This window comes from Leptinotarsa decemlineata, unplaced genomic scaffold (genome assembly GCF_025532065.1).
Source record: "Leptinotarsa decemlineata unplaced genomic scaffold, Ldec_3_MD MMD2_P_RNA_scaffold_10, whole genome shotgun sequence".
Taxonomy (NCBI): Eukaryota; Metazoa; Arthropoda; class Insecta; order Coleoptera; family Chrysomelidae; genus Leptinotarsa; species Leptinotarsa decemlineata.
This window is the reverse complement of record NW_027412524.1, coordinates 119,478-136,799: the sequence shown is the minus strand read 5'-3', so window position 1 is coordinate 136,799 and position 17,322 is coordinate 119,478. Positions and strand designations below refer to the sequence as shown.

Here is a 17,322-nt window from a genome sequence, read left to right as displayed (position 1 = left end):
GAGGCTTAGAATCGGCTCAAATCTCCTACTTAATGCCTTGAGAATGGTAGTGGTTTGATTTTATAGATATTCCTAGAAGAAATTAAGGCCTTGAGAATGGTAGTGGTTTGATTTTATAGATGTTCGTAGAAGAAATTATCTAATGAGTTGTTTGACTTACTGGTTGCAGAAAGGCGAACAAAACTACAAAAACTATGAGAGAAAAACAGTTGGTATTTTTTGGTTTGATTTTCACTATCAAATTACAAAAATTTCGCCGGTTGCTGATAATTACACTTACAGGTCACTTTGCAGGCCCGGACTTATATATATACAGTGTGGTCCAACGAAAACTTAACACCTCGAGTTTCCGGCGTTAACATGAAAATGTGGAAAATCGCTCGAACCCGTCAATTTCTGATTCGAGGGGGAACAACTGTTCCACTGTTTTCATCCCCGTGACTTCAACCCCCTAACGGGGGTGAGCACAACCCCTTGATTTTGAATAGGGATGAGGGGTGTTGAGATACCTCATTTTGAAGATCTTATCGTGTACTATCTGACCGTAAAATTTCGCTCCGAAATATCCATCGATAACGACATGACAGGTAAAAGAGTGGAAGAGTACGTACTTTTGTGATTACTTTATTAAATGTTCGAAATGGGCACCATCCACTTCCATGCAGTAATATAAGTTTTGCTGAAAACGTTCACGTACATTACTCAAGATGTCTGGTGTAATTTGACGGCATTCATTAATGATCCGAGTTCGCAAATCATCCAGTGACTCAGGCTGGGTAGCGTAAATCTTGGATTTCAGGTGACCCCATAGAAAAAAGTCCAGTGGAGCCAGATCCGGTGATCTGGGTGGCCACTCAATATGTCCCCTTCTTCCAATCCAGGCGTGAGGAAAATTGTCATCTAAAAACTGACGCACCGGTTGAACAAAGTGAGGTGGTGCGCCATCTTGTTGGAAAATGATCGTTTGATGGTCTTCTGCATTCTCCAATACTTGCACGAGGGCTGGATAAATAGCGTTCTCCAATAGATCGAGATAAAGTTGGCCTGTGAGATTACCGGGTAGAAAAAAAGGGCCGATTATGTGATTTCCATAAATACCCGCCCAAACATTTAATTTTTGGGGGCGCTATGTATACACCTCACGAAATAATCGTGGATTTTCATCTGACCAATACCGACAGTTATGCCGGTTTACAATGCCGTTAAGGTAAAATGAACACTCGTCCGAAAAACAGATATCGAACATGTAGTTTTGATTGCAGTTAATTATTTCACTGATCACTTCACAGAACTGGAGTCGGCGATCGGGATCATCCTCATTCAGTTCCTGAACCAATCGTATCTTATACGGATGAAATTTATGTTGTTTCAGGATTCTCATGATTGTTGTGCGTGAAACACCAGATACCTCGGACAATTTCCTAGTACTAACGGTCGGATCCATTGCTATATGACCTAAGACAGCCACGTCCCTCGCTTCGTCTCTTTCATGCACCCTCTTTTTGTTTCCAACTGACCCAGTAGCGTCAAATTTGGCAACCAGTTGCACAACGTAAGCAGCGGATACATTTTTTCCAGGATGTCGTTCGTTAAATAAAGCCGCTGTTGTGCGCGCAGAGTCGTTATTTCGGAAAAATAATTTTATCATTTCCACCCTTTCTTCTACGGAATACACCATTTTAATTCCACTACAAATTTACAATCGCTTGTACACACTTGTACCGTTCTTAACGATTCACGATAGACTAAGGTACAAAAACAAGGTCCGTCTACTTTTTTGACAAAAAATTAACCACTCAATACCTTTGAAATGCGTCGGATACGAATAATATTCTCGACATAAATTCCATATTGCCTCTTTCACTATTTTCGCTGTTATTTCATTATCGATGGATATTTTGAAGTGAAATTTTACGGGCAGATAGTACACGATAAGATCTTCAAAATGAGGTATCTCAACACCCCTCATCCCTATTCAAAATCAAGGGGTTGTGCTCACCCCCGTTAGGGGGTTGAAGTCACGGGGATGAAAACAGCGGAAAAGTTGTTCCCCCTCGAATCAGCAATTGACGGGTTCGAGCGATTTTCCACATTTTCATGTTAACGCCGGAAAATCGAGGTGTTAAGTTTTCGTTGGACCACACTGTATATAAATGAAGCAAGTTCTTTATCAGTTCCATCCACATACTTTTCATTAGCAACATGGTTATCAGTGGTGGGGCTCTTCACATGACACAATTTCACATCACCACAATGAATATTACCATCGGGTGTGTATCGTAACCGACATCCTCCAGAGGGTGTTGGCAATTTTCGCTTTCTGTTGTTGTCGCTACGTCCAAACTTATCGATAACCATCAAAGTATTGGGGAATGTAGTGTATCTTATACAATTATTTTTGCCTCTTTGAGTTCATTCAAAACGGCAATAATTTCATTGTTGTGTTAAGTATTCCCTGCATTTCGAGAGGCTATCAATAATTAGAGACGTTCGCATAGCTCGTTGGGGTCGTCCAAATAAATGTATTCAATTGGTTCCGTATTGAATGTCATTGCAAGAGGTGACGTTTTGGGTAGACATGACGTCATCGCAGTAGGAGTAGTAAGAGGTGTTTTAGGTGGAAAAAAACCCAGTACCAGTTCAACGACGATTTCTTTCTGTGAGAAACAACGGTTTGATTATTTTGGTGTTCTTGTATCTATGAGTACCTTTTAGATGCCCAGCGGAATTCTTGTGAGCGCTCAATAAATTCAAAATCTTTTTGTATACACTCAAATCCTCAGCATTGAAATTTTTCAGCATGTCGAGTAATAACTATTCATATATACCGGGTGTTCCTTTCCATTGATACCCAGCCAATTTTATGTATCCGCTACACTTGTCAAAATCTATTTCCTTTTGGTCTAGGAACCATTTTGAAGATACCCCATCATATATTCGACCGTATACTTTGTTGATTTCCTTGTCAATTCCCCAATGTTTTTTAATGTACGGTTGAGACATTAGGATATTTATCGATATATTCTTCTAAAACTTGTTCATTCATGCCTGACGCAACGTTGTCATCTTGTTCGTCTTCTGTATTCGCACTAAAGACGTTTTAATCATCATCATCCTTATCTGTACCTGCAACATGTACGAGGGATTGGAATGGAGTCGTTGCAGGCTCTTCTACTATCCCTTGTTTGAGTTCGGTTTTTCCTCAGTTTTCAATGGCGTAGTAGCTGATTGTAATGTTGTTTTATTCGCTATTTTCCTCAATGGAATAGAAGAGGTTTGAAAAATCTTTGCAATGTCTCATCTTCTTTGGATTTACCCAATTTCAGAGCCAAATATTTTTTTAGAATGATGCCTGCAATTCCGTTAATTTTATTCTTTCGAATAGCATCAACTCCTTCGCTAAACGATGTCATGATGGTGAATTAAACTACATCACACACTGTGTAGACTTAAATATTTATCGAATCCTTGACGATAACGTCCACCATTCGTATCGAATATTTCATTAAAACGGTTCCATATCGATGTTGCCATTATTCGACACGCATTCTCTTGAATTCATCGAAAGACGTGTCCATCGAATACATGTTTCAAATTCATTTCATCCTGTTTGAAAAGTACAATCATATTGCAATTGTCTCGTATCAATTGTTTGGGGATTTTTGAATATGTCTGACAAAGATAGGCGGCATCAGTGTTCTTATGCCTACATACAGAATAATATTCGCGAATTTCCTGCTGGCCATCGCATGTGACATCATCGAAAATGAATATGGAATTTGATTTGGCTTCGTGAGGGTTTATGATATCCCCATTTTCCCTGAACGGATAATATCCCAACCCTTTGACTTTACTGAAAATTTCTTGAACCACTTGAAATTTAGGTTGATGCAATGAATTTGAATATACGTAGATATATTCAAATTTGGTGCCATTCAGGTGGAATAGCAATTTTAAGATAGCGTTTGTCTTTCCACAACCACTCGGCCCACAAATTATTGCACGAAACGAATTGGTCAATAATATACCGTGCTTCCCAATCATACTACTATTGTTGGCTTCATTCAAACAGTCTAAATTTTCAATAGGTAATGTCTTGTCTTGTTGAACGACTTTTATGATGTGATGTTGGACAATGAGTGCACCACGGTTATAAATGAAAATATCACAATTCTCACCCAATTATTCACATTGTTGACTAACTCCAGTGGAGGTGTCGTCAATTCGCTCATCAATAAGCGCCCGTTCGAATTACCTGTTTATAAGTTTTGCGGACCAGGCACCAAATTGAAAAAGAGACTGGAACGCGGTGACTCCTGTGTAAATCCTTTCGACGAATATTGTAAAAATCATAATATCGCACACTTTCAAAGCGACTCCTTAGACCGTCATAAAGCAGATCAAGTATTTGAAAATAGAGCTTGGGAACGCGTTAAATCGAAAGACGCTAGATTTGGTGAAAAAGCTGCAGCTTGTCTCGTAACTACAACAATGAAAACGAAACGTAAGCTCGGCATGGGGTTCTCCTTTTGACGTAATATGCTTAAAAAAATTACTGAAAATTGGAAGCCACATCCTACCAATATTAAGAAATCTACAGTTTCGGCTTTGCGAGCTGCTAAAATGGCATTGAGTCAAGCTGGAGAACGTAGAAACATACGAATACTTAGAATACTCTTATTCGAATCAAAATTTGGAGGAATCCTATCACCATACCTATATTCGCTGCCCTTTTAGTTTTGGGTTCGTTGGCAGGTGGAGCAGGCGCAATCGCAAAAACCGTAATAGATGCTAAAAATGCCAAACAGAAACTCAAATAAAGCGATTTATTTTCAACAGGGGTACCCAGTTACAGGAAAAGTTATTATTACAGAGTATATATGAAGTAAATATTAAAAATAATGAAATATAGAAATGTATAAAAGTAAATATTAAAACAAAGCAAGATACCAAGGCGTTCAGAGAGTCGAAATGAATATCGCAGTGTTCACAGATTATATTGAAGCTACTGCACATAAAATTCAATGGCGATCGTAACATAACACCTATGCGTGATGCTTCGCAGTAGAATTTCAGATTGTGTCGACCTTCACTTCTTGGTACTAAGAAATTTATCTCGGGTAAAAGAACCGTACATACTGTCAATATTGTTGTTAAGTAATTTATGCAGGAATTTCATACCAAGGATAACTCTCCTATTTTCCAAATCATGTCAATAAAATGTTATGATCGATGCCTCTCGTGGGGTATTGTCCATCAACTTTTAGACATAAGTATTTTAGGAACTTTCTCTGCACGCTCTCAATTGATGTTTTTGGTAGTCGTAAACTGGATTCCATAACACAGAACCATACTCTAACTCAGTTCTGGCATACGTAAAATATAGGTTTTTAAGGTGGCAATACTTTTCAAGTTTTTGCCATTTCTTTAAAGGAATCCAAGCATCCTAATTGTATCAGAAGTCATATTTCTTATATGTGTTGTAAATGTTAATTTGCTGTCGTATGTTATAACCAAGATCTTTTATCTCGTGTACGCGGTTGATTGTAGTATTGTTGATTGAATAATCGTACATTAAAGGTCGCTTTTTTGTTGTAGATGATATTTTATATTTGGATACGTTCAATTGTAGACGATTATCATTACACCAAAGTTTGATTACATTTAATTCATGTTGTACACGTTGGCAGTCAGTAATGTCGCAGATTTTATAATATTGTTTCAGGTCGTCTGTAGGCTAGGAATATTCAAATAGGTTGGCAAATCATTATTGAAAATTGAAAATAAAAGAGGTCCAAGATGAGAACCTTGTGGTGCCCCAGATGTAACTACGTACTGAGCCGATTTGAAAGATTCATATTCGACGAATTGTTTTCTAATAACTAGATATGATTCAATTAGAGTAAGCAGTAAGAGTCTCAATTTTGTCAATTTGCTGAGAAGAACATAATGGTCTATTTGATCGAAGGCTTTTTGAAAATCTAAATGAACAACATAGACTTGTTTTTGCTTGTCCAGGTACATACAGAGATATTGATTTGAACATGCAAGATTTGTCATGATCTTTGTTGTACGAAACCATGCTGAGTAGGAGAAATAACTTTTTGAATATTGGAGTACATTACATTTTGCACACATATCTCGAAGAGATATGTGTGCAAAATGTTACATAAAAGTTACATAAAATTGAAATTTCCCTGTAGTTTGTGATATCGTTAGAGTCGCTTTTTTCAATATCGGACAAATTCGAGCCGTTTTCCACTTCTCAGGGAAGGCACAAGTTGTTAAAATAAAGTTGAATATATGTCTATTAGAGGTATAGAGAGAACATCGATACAGTCCTTTATCACAAGACTAGGAACATTGTTAATGCCTGAGGTGAGTTTATTTTTCAATTATTTTGAAGCAGTAACAATATCAATTTTAGAAAAGGCAGGGATGTTTAATGTATCCAAATCAGAATCATAATTATTTTCACGAAGCATATTCTCGTCCAAAACCAAGTATACACTTCTGAAGTTCTTGGCGAATCCATTGACAATATCCCCAGGCTTATCAAATACCTCGTCAACAAGTTTCATTAAACCAGGTATACGCGAATGTCCTTCTTTACTGTGAAAGAAAGAACAGAAAGTCGAACTGTCTGATAAAATATTATTTTCAGCTATGTTTGTAGATTGACTATATGCTGCTTTTATTTTAGTTTTGACAATTTTTGTCAGATCCGAGAATTGATTTTGATAAAATGCCGTTTTATATTTCTTATAGTTTCTATATGCTAATTCCTTTTTCTTTATATGGCTAATAACATCGGAGTCGAACCATGGGGAAAATTTACGCATTTTTACTGTTCTCAGTGGAACTGTTTGGAGGAAGATGCTATGTAATTTTTTATATAATAAATCACATGCCGAGTCGATGTCAGTACATTCAGAAACGTCACACCATTCGGTTGTTCTGATCAGTTTATACATAGCTGGAAAGTTTGCTTTGCGAAAACTGCAATTGCTTGATAGCATCTGTTGTATCAATAGCAAAGTCATTGATATGAGGAGTACGACAGTTCAGAGAAATAGAAAGTGCATGATGATGAACGTCTATGTTAACAAAAGGTTGATCACATTTCGACACGATACAATCGTCACAGTTAGTTATGACTAAATCTAGTTTGCGATTAGAAGATCAACGTCACAACAAAGCTATGGTTCCGGTTTGTACCTACGCAAAAAAAAATCTACAGAATTTGGTCTGTTCCTAAAGAAACAATATCAACGCAAAGGGCAAGATCTTTACTTGAAAAAGCAAAAACTCTTACTGAAGCTACCCCATAGAGCATTATATGATTTGGAAATTTTACTACCATAAAACGCTGACAAAACTAAACAAACAAGTATCGTGATCCCAATTGGATCTTACGAAATTGATGAAATTTAGGAATTGATAAACAGATACATCTCACCTAAAACATTCAAGGAAAACTCTGAGGATTTTTTCTATCTCAAACCGAATGATAATACGCTAAAGAGTGAAATACTCTGTCTGAAACACTCGATTGATTTCCGACCTGCGAACAGCTTGGCTCACATACTGCGATTTTCATCTACTCTTTTCAAACCAAACGTGCATTACGAATCCGATCTACCTGTGAATATCATTAAAGTACGCACCATACACATAGAAAGCAACATTACGTTTGGACTCTTCTACAACGACACAACGAGTCATACGATATACGAATTTGCTGTTGGTGTTGATCCTGGGTTCGCAATTGACGAAATACCTAATCACCCTATTTATCTACCTATTGCACATGAAGACGAAATAAACAATATTACGCTGCGATTGTTGGACCAACATTCTGGACTCATTGATTTCCGAAACAAAGAAATAATTCGTTTGGAATTGAAACGAAAGTATGATGCTGACTATCTATAAAAATGATTCACCTTCATACCTAACGTCAGTCTTCACCAAGACCTTCATTGGTCGACAACTATTGACAATGGGAATTGAATTGTTTCTGAAATCCCTTGGCCATCATGCTGTCCAATCAAGTGTTCAACATTTTCCGAAAACCGCAAAACAACGAGTCCATACAAAAGGTAGAGTGGCGTGCCTACTATCCTTATGTCAAGTCTTTTCGCAACAACAATGTTACTGAAATCAACGTCAATCAATATGATGCCTACGATGCTTTGTACGATAGTCTGCTATTCATTAGCGGAAAAGTTGAGAAGACCAAAGGGGCGGTAAGGTGTGATTCGTAAACAATGCTGATGCTTTTATGTTTCAATCTGCTAGTTATGAGCAGAAAGGTAAGGAATTGGAAGCAGTTCATGAACTTGGAATTGTTAGTACTGTTAGAGGCTTTCTCACCTATATCGACGAAGATATCAAACACTTGGTCACCTCCACTTGGACTTTTCCCAACAATACAACCATTTTATGAAAATTTTCAACAATTATCAGTAAACATACCATTCGATTAGTACAAGCTGAAGATGATAGCAAATTCTCCAAAATTTTCCAATTGAAAATTGAAAATATCGAACTCAAAGTTAAACGAATCTTTCCGCATGATCGAATTAAATTGCAACTTTTGAAAGCTATCCAAGCTGACACTCCCATTTTCATACCATTCAGAAAATGGGAACTCCATATGCTGTCCGCTCTCACACAAGATGCAAAAAATTAAATATGAGCCGTCAAGATTTCTTCGTTCCTCGAAAGCCCTCTTTATGTGATTGTATGTTTCCCAAAAAATCGTGGTTACACAAAATTCAACAATGCTCCAACAATATTCAATCATTTGAATATCACCAATATAACGCTCACTCTAAACGGTGATAATTACCCGGAAGAAAATATGCATCTGAATTTTGCAAAGGGGAATTTTTCACAAGTTTATTTCAACTACTCGCAATTCAGTCTCAGCTACAAAATTACTATTCAACATAATCCTCTTCTCACTTCCACCGTCTTTACTGACAAAGCTCTCTTTGTCATCGATTTTTCCAGAAGGGACGTGAGCATCAAAAGTTCCAGTGTTTAGGTAGAACTTGAAATCGAAGCATCCAAGGGATTTCCTCAAAATACTAGAGCCTATTTCATCATTGTGCATGACACTGGCATAGAGCACCTCCCACTCAGCGAAATTATTAAAAAATAGAACTGAACATGTGATTTTGCTTCAGTATCAATCAATCGAAAAGTCAACATGAGAATAGTTGTTGTACATATTCAAGGCTTCACAGTCCAGCGAAAATTTCATCCTAAAGAAATAACCATTAGGATTGGAAATCAGTGTAGTAACTTTTTACTGCTGCCAAATACACCATTTTTCTGTTTTAGTAAAGAAGATCGTCGTACCGCCTGTTACTTGGAGCGAAATATTCACGGATTTAGGTATCCTCTGGCTTTGTGGACTATAATCAATTGGATGCCATCCTCATGGAAAATCTAAAAGGTGATGATGTCATTTATGTGCGAGGACATCAAAAACATGACTATCCAACTGCAAAATTTCACGAGCTAAATATAACTTTACGCGTTGTGAATTTGGAGGGCTATGACAATATAACATGGATGGTTCCCACATTTAACAAACAACGAAAGTGTCTCATCCTGTATGCATCATATTCGCAACCGAATCAACTACAATTGCAGTCTCCGAAACGTGGATATTTTATACAAATGGCTTTGTGATATGTTACCAAAATAAAAATGTATACTAAATTTCTAATCAAAATTATATATATATATATATATATATATATATATATATATATATATATATATATATATATATATATATATATATATAGATAAGTACTTTGTGATCATTCCCATATTGATTTCAATTTAAGAGTTACAGTAGACAGCTGTTTTAGCTGTTTCAGCACAGAAACACCTGCTAGTAACATCAATTGGGGTAAGTAATCGTTGTTTTATTTCAAGTTGGTTAAAATATATAATATAGGTATGCAGAATTATCGCTATCACTTTTCGATAAAGCCAGACATGTGTCTCAAAGAGACGAAAGAAAGGCTCTTTGTTTGATTTCATAATATGTCATCACCTATTCTCCTATTCTTATCCAAGGTGACATTGATCACTGTCAATGCTGAATCAGCATCCAGAGATATGCAGTTCTCAAAGCGACGGAACAAAGAGTCTTTGTTTGATTTCATAATTTGTCATCACTTATTTTCCTATAAATACCTCCTGCGGGGCTGAATGATGAGTTAGTTGTATCAGTTGAAAGTGATACTAGTGACAAGTGCAACGATTTTATATGAATAAAAAATAAGAACCGGTAATTGCTGACATCCATTTTTCTCGAATGCTACTCTTACAGTAATTATTGTATCATACAATTTGTTTTGATCTTTCATTGAATGGTAGCCTCATAATCGCGAAATTTGATTATGAATTTTACTCGAAAATCATCCATGCTGAATAAAAGTTTTTCTCGTATTGTATCTATTTGCATTTGACAATGCAATAGCTTTTCTATATATACATTTATAATGTTGTAAACAGAAGCTCATTTTGTGACCAGCTTTCTAGTTGAATAAAACTCTAAGTGAGGTACAAATAACTTTTATTCATGTTGTTGTTTGTTGAAAGAGTGTTCGTATAACTTGGAATATCAACTTTTTTATTTTTGGTTTCTCGCAGGTAGATTTCCAAAAATTCAAGTTTAGTCATGGAGAGGAAACCAACTATCAACAACAATTTTTACCACACCGAGTGACGGAGGAGTATCACCCCTATTTGGAAGAATTCTGCATCAAGAAAATACGCTGTCGTGTTGTTTCATTTGAAATTGTACGAAATTAAGATTAGTACTGCTTTTTTTCTGTTCAATATATGTAAAGAGTTTATATACAATATTTTTTGTTCGACTCAAAAATTTTTTCATCCATAGATATGATCCGCATAAAGAAGTGTTTTCAATACTTTTTATGTGTTCAGTACTTGCAGAATATGTGTTTTGAATTCCTTGTTTTGAATGACAGTTGATTTTTTCAATTATAATTGTAGCTCGCCCATTTTTCACAATCACACCATGAAAGACATTACCCCCACTCTTGAATTTTATTTTTCTCTGGTGAATGTTTGCATTGAAAATCAAACTTATTTCAGAACACTACATCAACGTGGGCAGTATCAGTGCAGTCATCTCAACAACTACATCCAAATCCAACTTAGCAACCTTTCCAGAACGAGTTTTAAATCACAGCAGCTTCCAGAACCATCTCAATAGTCTCCGCAGAACGAGCTTCAATTCTCTGCAGCTTCCAAAAGCGACTCATCACACCAATAATTTCATTTGTGAACAAAATATCGGTGAGCCAATAAATGAAATCCAAATGGTTAATTTTCCAAAAATCAAGTCGGTAATTGATCAATACATTTTACACATCAAAGATAATTATTCGGATCATATGATATGTTGATCGCAAATATTTCAGTACGGCAAATAAAAGTTATCGATTCAAGTACGAACTTGTCTGCTTGGTACAATGAAAACGCTGTGGATGTTATATTGAATAAATTAGGCGAATTCGAAAAACAACAGTCGGGGTGGGCTTTGAGTAAAATTATTTTGTTGGGAGTAGCAATAAATAGATATGTGATTAGTAACGGTTCTTCTTTCATTCCACTGCCATAAGAAATCGCGAGGAAGCAGGCATGCATTAATGTACAAAACGATTACGAAATGTGCTTCTTTTGGAATATTATTAGCGCCTTGTATCCTGTAGCAAAACATCCACGAAGAGTGTCAAAATATCCACACTATTCTACAGTTTTGAATACTACAGGACTAAATACTCCAATGGACTCACATCAAATTTCCAAATTTGAAAAACTCAATGATATTTCTGTAAACGTTCACTCTTTAGAATTTATTCAAGCAAAGGAAAAATCCTTCAATGTAGTAGTACCTGCCAGACTCACTACAACAAAACGAGACAAACATGTTAATTTGTTATTAATTCAAGACAAATATTTTCCAAAATTGAATGATTATGGGGCTCCTCCACCTATTAATGATGATGACGAGACTGAAATTAAATTCCATTATTGTTGGATCAAAGATGTGTCCCGATTATTAAGTAACCAATTGAACAAAAAGAAAGACAAAAAAATATTTTGTGATAGATGCCTCAATTATTTTTCAAGTCAGCAAAAATTAAATGATCATACTGTTTTGTGCGAAAAAGTGAATAACTAAAATTTCCTTTCCTACATACGATTATGTGGAATTTCGAAATTATGTTTGTAAACAAAAATGCCCGTTTATAATTTTTACTGATTTTGAGTCACGAGAAATGTAAAGAAAGCATATCTGACAAAACTTCAAAATACCAAAACCATATACCTTTAGTGCGGGCTACTAATTCAAGTGTTCCTATGACGACATTCTCTCTCATTTCAAAAGCTATCGAGGTGAAAACTACATGAAATGGTTTGCCGATAAGTTGTTTGATATTGCAAAATTTGTTGAATCAAAAATTGAGAATATTGAGCCGATGACAGTGCCTTTAAATAACATCGGTGCTGCAATGACTTGTCATATTTGCGAAAAACCGTTCGCCCCCAAAGATGTTATTGTGTACGATCACTATACGGGGGCGTTCCGTGGATTTGCGCACCAAGCCCCCTGTGATGTCAACTTTCGAAAATCATTCGTGGTACTCATTACTTTTCATAATCTTTCAGGATACGACAGTCACTTCATTATGAGAGATATCACAAAAAAAGGCTGCGTGAGCATACTTCCCTCAAATAAAGAAAAGTACATACATCCTTACACAGAAGGATGCTGAAACTAAAATTAAATTTCGATTTATAGATTCTTTTCAATTCATGGGAACATCGTTGGATGTTCCACATTTGATCAAAATGATTTGGAAATTAAAAAAAAAACTTATTCGTTTAGATGATGAGAAATTCGCCCTTCTCACCAGAAAGGGGGTATTTCCATATGATTATATAGATAGCATGCAAAAATTGAACATCACCGAGTTACCATCACGAGAAGAATTCTATAATAAATTAAATGATGAGTACATAACTGAAGAGAAATATGCTCACACACAAAATGTTTGGGAATTATGCAAAATTACAAATTTGGAATCGTATGCGGACCTATATTTGAAAACAGATATTTTATTACTGGAAGACGTTTTTGAAAATTTTCGTCAAAAAAGCATGGCAACTTATGGGTTAGACCCCGCGTGGTATTGTACTATGCCTGGGTATACGTGAGATGCCATTTTGAAGTATACAAAGTGTAAATTGAAAATTTTAAAAGACATTGACATGATTATGTTTGTAGAAAAGGGATAAGGAGCGGAATATCGGTTTGTTCAAATAGATATTCTGAAGCGAATAATAAATATTTGGAAGCATGCAATCTTTTAAATTTAGACGTTGATAATTTATATGGGTGGGCAATGTCAGAATTTTTACCTTACGACGGTTTTCAGTGGGTTGAAAATTTTGATAAAGATGTAACTGAAATTCCTGATAATGCTTCAGAAGGCTACATATTGAAAGTTGATTTGGAATGCCCTGAGAGATTACATGATTTACATAAAGATTTTCCGTTTTGTCCAGAGCATCAAGCACCACCAAATTCCAAAAAAAAAATTAATGGGTACCCTGTATAATAAAGACAAATATAATTTGCATTATCGCAACTTGAAACAAGCATTGAAAAATGATTTGATTCTAACCAAAATTCATCGGGTTGTGTAATTCAAACAATCTGCATGGCTGCGTCCCTACATCGAGTTGAATACTCGTTAAGGGCTGCAGCCACCAGCCATGGTAAATGTTATTTTTGAGAAAACAATGGAAAACATTTGGTTAAACAGGGTGGTCAAACTTGTGAATTCCTGGAACGATCGTTATGACGCCAAAAATTTAATTGCGAGCCCCCGATTTCACAGTCGAACCGTTTTCGATACAGACTTGGTGGCTATCGAATTGAGAAAGACTGAACTTGTTTTCAATAAACCTTTGTACATCGGAATGGCAATATTAGACATTTCAAAAACATGCATGTTTGATTTCCATTACGATTTCATGGTGCCCACTCTCGGTATAGAAAATTGCAAGTTAATGTATACAGATACAGATAGCTTCATCTACGAAATAACGTGTGAATATGTCTATTCAGAACTCATCAAAAAGAACTTATCAAAATTTGATACTTCCGATTATTCGCCCGATAATATAAGTAAGATAATGTTTCAAATTCCACTTGTGAATAAGAAAATTCCTGAGTTGATGAAAGATGAAGCAAATGGTAAAATCATCACGCACTATGCAGGGTTACGTTCCAAAATGTACTCCTACAAAATGCAGGGTGGAAAAGTTATCGAAAAAATCGAAGGGAATTCGATATAATGTAGTCAAAAATAAAATTGATTTCAAAGATTATATCGATTGTCTCAGAAATTTTGAAGAAAGAATATGTGAGCAGTTTACTATTCAATCATACGCTCACAACGTTTTCAGTATCAAGCAGGTGAAAATAGGCTTAAGTCCAAACGACGATAAACGAAAATTGATCCCCAAATCATCCGACACTTTAAGGTCGGATGATTTGGGGATAAGGTAAATAATAAGGTTATCATTTGGATTTTATTTCTATTGATGTGATTCATTGATAAATTCTGTCCTTGTTTGAATATGACTGATAGGTATGTGTTATTCTGAAAATTTTCAACAGCGGTAGGAGTCCACCAACTCTGCAAGAATTGGCTGCGGACAGAAATATGTTCGAGAATTTCAGTTTTTGTATACTATTTATTATTGTACATGTACACGTTGATATAATTTGGATGAAATATATTTAAATTTTGTATACTTATTTATTGTTGTACACACACGTTGATATGATTTGAATAAAATATATGTAGAAATTTTGGTATTTTATTGCATCAAACAACTTTTCAAATCTGAATTTTTCGTCAACATATACATTGAATGAAACAAATGTTACAACATTTTCTCATTTGTTACATAAATCATACACTATTTTTTGTGTATAATGAAATAAATATTCACGTAAAGCATTAGCATACAGACTATCTGAAGCTGAGGTTTGACAAAATCCTTCTATGATTTCTTCCAAAGTTGAATCAGTTTTATTTTCTCGTAACCATGATTGTATTATATTGAAAACACCTCAATGATCATCACAAAAGTTCAAAGTAACAAGCATAGAGATACGGTCAGAGAGCACACCAAGGTAAGAATTCAGAATCTCGTTTACATCTCGTTGAAATAGCTCCATGTTCGTGGTGTCCTTGGAAATAGAAACTTGTTTGGTATTACTTTCGAAGTAGTGTGTAACGTAAATGTAATCCCCGAAACGTGTTGTAATTGGATCATATTCATCTACATATCCATCGATTTGTGATTCACAGAAATTTTCCTTTATTTGTTGCAGGATGTCAATGAGGGTCGCCCATTCATAACTTGTTAAATTGATGAAACGAATGCAGAACTGCTGCTTCAAAATTATACATGGGCTGAAGTCTCTGCATGGACTTAGGCCACATCAAATTTCATAAGATAACATGGGGATTGCCATCAACTGCAATTGATGTTCGTTTCGAGCAGCTATTTCGTATTGCTCCAACGCTCTGTTTATTGCATTCAGAGTTCCATTGTAATCTTCGCCATCACTGTCGAACATTACTTCAACTTCACTACCGTAACCACTATCGAGAGACATTTTCAAACTGAATATCCATCTGTGTTTGCATGCGCTCTTACAGCTTCAGATCACGTGATCCATTTCAGATATTGTGCGTTTATTATACACACAAATATTTCTTCACAAAAGGCCCTCCCAATACAATGTCAATGTGCTTGTTTTCCATAACATTCTATAGAAAATCGACATTTTTGATCCAACTGTTGTGTTTGTTATCCAAATCCAGCAATTTAACGTACATTTTTTTGTCTTCCTTCCACGAGATATATATCAGGATTTGCAGTTTTTTGTAATTCTTCTCTATAAAAAGCACCCCTAATAGGTGCACCATGCATATCTTTTAGCATAAAGGTGGCGGGGTTGGTAATGTTGACTTTGATAATTTTGAATAATTCCGTAGTCCAATTGGGCGTATAGACTATTTCGTAAACGTGTTTCGCCTTACTGATTCGTACAACATCACCGACTTTGATTTTTCTCGGTCCAGCTATCTTCAGATGGGTGTATGTTGATTTGAGAATTTGTTTTTCGTTTATTTTGGTGATTTTCGAAGGTTGTATGCCCGTCTTCGAGTGTCGCGTATCATTTGTAGGATTGTGATTTCAGGCAAGACATTCAACCATTTGTAGGTGCCATTCAGACTAAAATATTTGAAAAGTCTTTCTCCCAACGTTCTAATGGTACGTTCAGCCATAGAAGCCTTAGTGATGTTGTACGTATTGTAGTGATTTATTCCATGTTTTTCCATCGAAGTTTGAAACTTATGAATTTTTTGGACAACGTTACAACGTTTCTTATGTGTCAAGATGTCTACAAAAAGCAATCTATTATGGTCCTGTGAGTTCACAAATAGAATGTTATTATTGTAGAAATAAATGATTTCTATTCAAAATCTTGTTGTTGTTTCAATCATTATTTAAGGAGATGTCATACTGACATTATATCAGTCATGTCTATGATATTAACGCTAACGAGTCGTTCTTCGACGCTCTCCATCGATTTCAATCCACCCATTCGATCAGATTCTGATTCTGAATATACTTTAGCTTTGCTCAATTTCCATTCGTACAACAGTATAACCAACATTGAAGAAGGTACGAAATTTTACTACTATGAAAACGCTGATATCGCATCGCATCGATATCCCTGTTGGATCTTACGAAATTGGTGGCATTGAAGAATTAATAAACAAATACATCTCAACTAAAACGTTCAATGAAAACCCTGAGGATTTTTTCTATCTGAAACCGAAGTGAAATATTCTGTCAGAAACACTCGATGGATTTCCGACCTGCGAACAGCTTGGCTCACATAATGGGATTTTCATCTACTCTTCTCAAACCAAACGTACATTACAAATTCGATCTACCTGTGGATATCATTAAAGTACGCACCATACACGTAGATAGCAACATTACGTTTGGAGCCTTCTACAACGACACACCGACTCATACGATATACGAATTTGCTGTTGGTGTTGATCCTGGGTACGCAATTGACGAAACACCTAATCACCCCATTCACCTACCTATTGCACATAGAGACAAAATAAACAATATTACGCTGCGAGTGCTCGACCA

General features: G+C 35.8%; 1 protein-coding gene and 1 long non-coding RNA gene across 3 annotated transcripts in view; one reads left to right on the top strand and one right to left on the bottom strand.

Moving 5' to 3' along the window:
• The window catches only part of LOC111510307 (sodium channel protein Nach), a 260,847-nt gene that overhangs the window by 228,177 nt on the left and 15,348 nt on the right, over positions 1 to 17,322 (bottom strand). The window lies entirely within an intron of this gene.
• LOC141487458 (uncharacterized) lies at positions 10,421 to 14,930 on the top strand. The gene is made up of 3 exons (XR_012468401.1): positions 10,421 to 10,830; positions 11,149 to 11,352; positions 14,750 to 14,930. It is a non-coding gene; the product is annotated as an uncharacterized lncRNA (long non-coding RNA).